At 36.9% G+C, this 8,837-nt stretch overlaps 1 protein-coding gene and 1 long non-coding RNA gene across 9 annotated transcripts in view; both read left to right on the top strand.

Annotated features, from left to right (window-relative positions):
- Window positions 1-8,837, top strand: part of VTI1A (vesicle transport through interaction with t-SNAREs 1A) — a 315,173-nt gene that overhangs the window by 76,115 nt on the left and 230,221 nt on the right. The window lies entirely within an intron of this gene.
- LOC106727530 lies at window positions 2,995-8,450 on the top strand. Its single transcript, XR_001363758.1, has 3 exons — window positions 2,995-3,337; window positions 3,431-3,592; window positions 8,368-8,450. It is a non-coding gene; the product is annotated as an uncharacterized LOC106727530 (long non-coding RNA).

Below are 8,837 nucleotides of genomic sequence, written 5' to 3'. Positions count from 1 at the left end.
GACGTGAGAAAGCGAGCACAAAGCTTTTTTTTTTGGCTCTTGCTTCTTACTAAAGTAATGTGTGTGTGTGTGTGTGTGTGTGTGTGTGTGTGTGTGTGTGTGGTGTGATGGATACCCTGTTGCTTGTACATTTTGTGCTTCCCTGCTAGCTCTCAGCCTAGTCATGTCTAGTCAGTCAACAGCTCTGCCTTTGGGTTATGATATAAATTTTTGATACTAATCATTTTGTTATAGTAGCAGTAGAACAGCATTTTTCAAAAGGAAAAACTTTTAGAACTTATTGGTTTCTTTTTCTTAAAGACAATGAAATGCAAGGAGGAGGAGATGTGGAAGTATGACTTTTTTTTAAAAATATATACCAAGCCTTATAGTTGGCACGCCTTCTCTCATAGTTACCTCAGGCCACCCTGCTCAGGTGTTCCATTTGGTCATTGATCTTACAACAGGGTGCTGTACCACTGCCAGCCTGTATTATTTCGGTATGTTTTCTTCTGGAAAACAAATAATTCTTAGAACTATAGCATTTTCATGAGAACGAGATCATTTATGTATGCCACTGTTTTTCTTTCTATTTGCCTATCTCTACAGGAAAAGCAATTGTTAGTGGTATCAACTTACATTTTAAAAATCAAACAAATGTGTTTCATGTTAGGAACTTTTTAAGGAATCGGAACAAATACATTTACAATGTGAGGTGACTTCCTTTATATCTTTAATTGTCTAAAAGTCTTGGCTGAACTACTGACAGAGTTTTCCTGAGCCTTTCAAGGGGTTATATGAAGATTATGGAGTATAAGAGAACAATACTGCAGCTTATCACATTCTATCCTTTGGTTCTTGATACTGTCCTTCAAGTCACCTTATTACTATTATTATTTTAATCAACTCACTATAGAACTCATTTAGAAATTTTAATCCGTTTTGGAAGTATCTATTAAGACAAAGGTTTTTTTTATCCGACTTAAAGCCAGTCATTTTCTTTATCATTTCAGAAGTTTCTTCCATGGCTGCTGACATTTTCTTATCCTTCTACCTCTTCCTCATTATTTTAATTCTCTTCCTTTCTTCTCCTTTCTTTTTCCCTTCATCCCTTCATTCTCCTCTCAAGAAATATGAATGTTCACTATGTACAATGTAATAATTTGATTCCAAAGTACAACTCCTTGAATGTATTAATGTATCATCTACAGAAAAGATGAATGGGTAAAACAGTGCACAAGAATAGAAACTAATGCATAAGTAAAACTATTGTTAGTACGTTTTTATTGATTCTAGGAAGACAGGAAGATAGACAGGAACATTGATGTGTGAGAGAAACATCAATCAGCTGCCTCCCGTATGTATGCACCCAGATTGGGGACTGAACCCACAACCTGGGCACATGCCCTGACTGGGAATCAAACTGGTGACCTTTCAGTGCACGGGACAACACACAACTAACTGAGCCACACTGGTTAGGGCTAAAACTGTTTTCAAAGTCATAAGTTTGCTTGGAACTGAGCTAACATCTCCTGGAAGAAATAGGAGAGAGCCTCTTTCATTTACTAATAAGTCACTTACAAGTCTCCTGGGAAAACAGACCCAAAAAGTATTAACTGTATGTGCCTTGCTCTTAAAACTGTTATCAGTTGGTAGAAGAATAACTTTATGACTTTATAATATTAGTGGGAGTGGTAGACATTATATGAAAGAAGGCAAATGTTGTATTTCACTTATTCCACAAGCTTTTATTGAACCTCACTGAGTGTCAGGCACCTCAGCAATGCAGAGCTGGAATGACGAGATATTCCAGTCCTGCGGGTTCTGAGTACAGAATGTTGTGTCTATAGACACTTGAGATTTTTAAAAAATATGTTTTTATTGATTTCAGAGAGAAGAAGGGACAGGGAGAGAGAGATAGAAACATCAATGATGAGAGAGAATCATTGATCAGCTGCCTCCTGCACTCCCTACACTGGGAATTGAGCCAGAAACCCAGGCATGTGCCCTGACTGGGAATCAAACCGGTGACCTCCTGGTTCATAGGTCAATGCTCAACCACTGAGCCAAATCTGCTGGGGATAAACACTTGAGATTTTTAACTTAAGTAATTTTGTATAGGCACAGATTGAAATTTAACATATGACATGTCCATATTATTGCAGCAATAACAAATTTTGTTTTACAATATTGGAACAGAAAATGGGATTATACAATTGGGTTGACTTTAACTATTTTTATCTAAGCACATCTATTTTAGAGAAAATATATTTCTACAGAAAATTAAACTTATTGACAGAAAAGTTTTCTTTAGAAAATGTTTCTTCATTCATTATTTTGAGTGGTGGACCATGTGGTTATGCTTTCAGAATTAAAGATATTTCTGCTTGAATATGCATTTTTTAATGCTGAGAAGGATTACTTGACCATGTTCTGTGAGTTTTAAAAAGTCTACCCAGTGGTAAAATAATAATTTGTACTGTGTAATGATCACTTACTTTAGAATTAAAACCCTATTTCAAGTCTCACATCTCAAAAAGCTGGGATTCTGCTCTGGAAAGAACAGAGGAGGTTGTCCTCTGGATGAAACTCTTAAAGAATATTTTCAAGTTGCGCTTAAGTTTACTTTGTAAGGTTCTCTGAGATATTGGTGCACTTCCCAGTGGTAAGAAAAGGATGCCATTTAAGCCCTATTTGGAGGACCTTCTCCTTAGGAGGTCCATGTGAATGCATAGGGTTCATTTTTAATCCATTAAAAAGTATTATACTCATTTTTAAAGGTGTCTTAAGCCATACTGCCTATCACTTTTCCAGTTGGTCTGTGAGACACACATGAAGCCATTCTTATTCCGTGGCATCTCTGTGAGTTGAGAAAAAGAAAGACGACCAAAGCAGATGGCTGGAATGCCAATTTACTTTCAAATGTTATAACAGAGGATGGTTAAGCTTATGACCTTGTTGCACTGTGCTTGTATAACTTTCCTTGGGAATTTTTTTAATCAGGTTTATTTTCCCTTTGACTCCGATTTCCAGTGCCCAGAAGTCTTCTTTTCAGCAGTGTTTATGTACTTAACAGCATTTTCTGAGGTGGGCACTACAGAATTTTCACAGCATGGGTTCGTTGGGCTAAGACTTTGTGTACGACTTATATCAAGTGGAAAAGTTGACAGACATGAGCTTTAAAAATGGCTTTTTGTGTGTGCTCTCTCTCCATTTGAAGCTTTCGCCTGTATTTCCTGTTGGGCTACAGTGTTTTCCAACGTTGCCGTTAAGAGAACAAAGTCAACACTAAAAAAATAATTTTTTTATTGAAGAATATGTTTTTCCAAGTAAAGTCATTATCAAAGAGACTGTCATGGTGGGTCGTCATTCATGTGTGCCACAGTGTTGGCCTTTTGCATCTTGAGATATAAACTCGAAGTCATAGTTAAATAAATACCTATTTATTTAGAGAGAGGAAGGACCCTCCCTAAAGCCAAACAAGGAGAAAAGCTTTTTGAAGACTGTCCCTTTGGAGGAAAAATAAGCATGTTGTTGGGTAAGCCTGCCATTATGTTCCTTGTTGGTAATCTCATCACAGCCAATGATCTAAGATCCTGGTCCACATTCAAAGGTTGGTATTTATGTCAACATAAAATATACCTTTACAATAGAGCTAATTTTCTTTATTTCCATTTTCAATGCTGTTTGCAACACACAGCACTGGAATGCAGCACAGTGGAACTTTAACATTTATTCAGAAAACAAATAATTGGCTCCTATGAAATTAGATCTGGACTGGGCTAAGTTGATCTCTGAAATGGCAAAAAAAATGCTGCCTTAAATTAATATGATTAGCAAGATTTGCACTGGTGAGTCAGGTAGGGGAGATAGTCAACACACCTGAAAGGGGTAATGGATTTTATGTAATTTAGGAAGGAACACATCCTGCCACTGTCCTAGGCACTTAGAATATAAAGTACCTTTAATAAGCTAGAATGTCTTGGCAAAATATCTGTAAGGGAAATACATATCAATAAATCCCCATGATAAACATAATTAGTGTATTTGAAGCAGGGTGGAGGAAATTATTAAGTCTATTAATAATAGACTTGGAAGACTCAGAAGAGGTGGGCCTTCTGGGATAAATAGAGGAGGAGAAGGGGAAGTGGGTAAACCATGAGCAGTCAGGCTCTGGGCGAATACGTTGCTTATGAGACTTTCTAGAATGTTTCCTATGGATTATCTAATGCTTAGCTTTTTTAAAAAAAAAAGATTTTTATTGATTTTTAGAAAGAGAGGAAGGGAGGGGGAGAGAGAGAAATATTGATGCGAGTTCATGGGTTGCTTCCTGCACACCCCAGAAATGGAGATCAAGCCCACAACCTGGGCATATGCCCTGACTGGGAATCGAACCAGCAACCTTTTGATGTATAGGATGATGCTCAACCAAGTGAGTCACACCGGTCAGGGCTCTAATGCTTCTCTTAATTATTAAGTATACTTGAAAGGGATAACATTAATTTTAAAAACATTTTTTCTCAAATTTTTACTGTTTCAGAGTAACCTCCCCAATTATCCTATCCATTTCATAGTCAGTTGTGTAATTATTTTTTATTTAATACATTTGAACATTTTTAATGCTTTACATTATAAACTTTGGTAAATCTTAACCTTGTAGCATGTGCTAAAAATAATAACACTCATATTAGAAATAACACTGTATAAGCTACTTTGAAAATTTCAGACTACTTTTATATCTATTACCTCATTGTATCAATCAATAGTTAACTTATTTGAAATGGAAATTATTTGTTGAGATTGAGTACACTGATCCCCTGAATACTTTCTCAAATGCCATCAATTTTCACCAACCAGAAGGGCTTATTAAGTTTCATTTGGTTTCCCTCTTCCTCATTAGCATATCTATGAATTACCCATAATGTTCGAAGCTCTGTGCAGACCTGTTGGTGATTAGGACCTGTTATTAAACAAAACTCCATCTTAAGAAAGCTGCACAAATTTAAAGGATGGACCAATTTTTCTCACTGGTGTTAGCATAGGACTTTTACAAAGTCATCTAAATTTTTCATGTAGGTGAGTTAAAGAGATTGACTGGAGTGACTTTGTTAATATAAAAAGGAGACCTTTTTTTTTAAACACTGTGACTCCAAAAAGGTAAGCATGAAGATGGACCAAATATCTTATTGCCCCACTGATACTGCCTGCCAGCTGTGCATTTTCTTACTACAATGAACCCCCTCATTTTTATTGCTGTGTACAAGGTACAGCGTTTCATTTTTCTTCCTGCTTGGGCTTCCTGTAGAATGCACACCCCATATAGGTCTTTAAATTCCTACTGTTGTGCGAACAAGTCAGTCTTTCTGTTCTCTCCTTTGTTAACTGTAAACCTTGTGGAGCAACCACGCTTCCATGCCCTCCGTGAGTGGCTGGACTCTGCTCAAATTAAACACCGTGAGATTATCAGCAGGTTACAAAGGTGGCGTGTATCTTTCTCTTCGGCATCTTTGTATAACATTGTCTTGATCTGGAAAATGCTAACAAACTCGAGCGAGCTAATCATCCCATACCCACCCACCCCTTGTAAATTAGGACCTCATGCCCACCACATAAAAAGTAGGGAGAACACATCTATAACATTTGCTCTCCTGTGAGGATAAAAAAAAAGGTACACATAGAAAATGCATAGGAATTATTTTTTTAATCCAAGCATCAATTCAGATCACCTGTCTTTCACCTGCAGTGAAGCAAAATGGAATGTGTTTGGATCTTTGTAACTAAACATACCCAGGTTCAAATCTCAGATCTGTCACATAATAACTGGGAGATCTTGGGCAAGTTCATTAGCCTTTCCAAGTATTTGCTTCCTAACATATAAAAATGTTTGCAGGTCTTCTGTAGGGAGGTTGTTGTAACCTGCTGATAATCATACAGTGTTTAACTTGAGCAGAGTCTAGTCCAAATAAGGTAAACTATATAAAATACCCAGCACATGTTTGGTCCATCAGAGTGCTCAGTAGAAGTCAGATTCCACTTGCTACATTGCGTAGTTATTCTAGGTTCTGTGATAAATAAACCCCAAATGCCCCAGTAGCTGGGTGAAGTCAAGTTTACTTCTCACCTTTGGAACAGTTCAACACAAGTGTCCGTAGTGAGCAGACAGCCTCCGTGTGCTGATTCAGAAGTTCAGGCTTTTCCACTTGGTGGTTCTGCCCTGCCCTGAGGCTTTGGAGTCCTGGACATTCAGGCTCTAGCCCAGCGAAGAGAGAATGGAGAACACACACCACCCATAAAGCCCCATAGTTAGCTTTTGACACACATTGATTGTACAGACATTTCACGGGCAAGGACTAGTTGAATGGTGCCACTTACATGGAAGGGGACTAGGAAACATACTTCCACCTGGACAACCGCTTTCTAAGCACAACTTTACAGTGTGGCTCAGTGGTTGAGCATCGACCTATGAATGAGGAGGTCGCAGTTCAATTCCTGGTTGGGGCGCATGCCAGGGTTTCAGAATCGATCCCCAGTGGGGGCATGCAGGAGGCAGCTGATTGATGACTCTCGCTCATCATTGATGTTTCTCTCTCTTTCCCTCTCCTTTCCTCTCTGAAATCAATAAAAATATATTTTAAAAAGAAAAAGAGAGAGAGAGAACCAGTACAAATGGGCAGTGTATTTATTCCTTGCCCACTTCATTGCCTTATACTCCATCAATTAAAACCCTGGCTAGTAACCACATGATAGGGAGAGGTGGAGGAGTAGATGGCACAGGTCAGGTTAGTGGTTGTAATCTAGAACTTGTGACAAGTGAAACTTATCTATGTTCTATTAACAGACACATTAAAAAGTCAGTATCATCTGCTTTCCTCTCTATCAGACATTTATCTCCATTTGCTTCTCAAATGTATATTCCTTAGATCTGTAACAAAAGATTATTCTGCTGCTCCTGCTTTCATCTAAGTGTTGACAATAGATACAAGTCGGCAAATTTATTTACATCATTTCTAAACTATGTGCTCAAAGAACATTGCAAGCTGTCATAGCCAAGACCAACGTAAGGAAACAAGTGACTGACTCTAATGTGGTATCCTGGATGGTGTCCTGAAACATTAGACAAAGTGTCTTGAGGACATCAGATGAAAACGAAGGAAATATGAATAAAATATCGCCTTTAGTTCACAATAAGTATCAGTATTGGTTCTTTAATGGTGACAAATGTAGCATAGTAATGTAAGATGGTAATAATAGGGGAAACTGAGTGTTAACTGTGTGGGAACTCCCTGTACTATTCTGATTTTTCTGTAAATCTAAAACTGTTTTAAAAGAAATTTATTTTTTTAAAGTACATTGCAATCGCAGTATCTTCATAGTTATTAAATGCCCATAGTACAACACTCAATTGCCACAGACCCGACCTCTGTTTTATCACTGTAGAACATTTAGCCTCTCTGGTAACTAACTGGACCCATGCCTATTGAAAGTGTCTTGCCCAGGTTTTGGTACTCAGTAAATGCTCAAGGAGAGTATGTTCCTTCTCTCTTTCCTCTCCCTCCTTCAGTGCTTCTAGTAATTCTAAAAGAACAATATGAACACTTACTTGGCTGTGAAAAGGATCGAGCTAATAAATACTCAATTTTAGGATGCCGGGGAACATGGATCTAATGTTCACGTGGTTCCCGCCCCCCCCCCCTCCCACCAGCCATGTGCTGTCTTTCAGGTGAGACAGAAGGCGAGTTGACTTTCAGTGGTAAACATACAATGCAATATACAGATGATGTGTTATATATTGTACACTTTAAAACTAAATGATTTTATTCAATGTCACCCCAACACATTTAATAAAATAATAAAAAAGAAAATCCAAAGATGAAAAAGAATGAGTAGACCATTTTATTTATTAGAATGATCATCAATAGTCAGTATATTTTTCAGTCTAGAAAATTACAACAGACTGTATGATAATGATAAAAATGGTTTTATAAGACTATTGATATGATAATTTTTGCTCTTCTAAATTTCCTAAAATGATACTGTTTAATTTTAATTAAAAAATAACTTTCTCCATATTTAAAAGTGCCTAATATTTACTTTGAAGGCTTATTCCACATTATATTTCTCAAATAATATAAAGCAAGAGCGAGAGATTTCATATGTCAATACTATGAACAAACATTTGTAATTAAAAACATAATTTTCAGTTATTTTTGTTCCTCCTTACTTAATGGCCCCAATTGTGTAACACTATTAGGATTTACATACATCTCAAGGTCAAGGTCCCTGAAAAGTCTCTAGTAATAGACTTTGAAAACTCTGTGTTTAGTTTCCTTGGCCTTCTTTGGTTATTCTGGCATCATAATGACATTTCCCTGATTTCTCCAAACACAGTTGTGCCCATTTCAGCAATATTCATATATGAAAGGAAGTGGAAGTTCCAATCCAGATGTGGTGACCCTTGAGATCTTATATTGACCTTAGTAGGTATTAACTTTTTAGATCAATAAGAGCTGTTATTGACCTCAAAGAAAAGTCAATATCTGCTTGTTAATTTGCAGCTTGAAAATGTTATACATTTTGTTCTTCATTATTACCCTACTTATTTCAGCCTTTCAAAAAACATGTCTTTACTGTTTCTACCAAGAGATCATAATGTCAAAACATTTTAGTTTGGGTGTCTGAGGAGATGATCATTGGACATGGTAGTCATTCGTGAATAGTTCCATTTTAGTTTCTTATAAAATTACAACTGGCTGAGATTCATGCTCTTCAGGAAAGTGAAATATACTTAATTATATTGTATCCAATATAGTTTTTAACATTTGAGAAGCAATCTTAAGTGATCTGTGGTCCATGGTAGG

This window comes from Myotis brandtii, unplaced genomic scaffold, assembly GCF_000412655.1.
Source record: "Myotis brandtii unplaced genomic scaffold, ASM41265v1 scaffold441, whole genome shotgun sequence".
NCBI lineage: Eukaryota > Metazoa > Chordata > Mammalia > Chiroptera > Vespertilionidae > Myotis > Myotis brandtii.
Note: the sequence above shows the minus strand (reverse complement) of the source record. Positions and strands in the feature narration are given on the sequence as shown.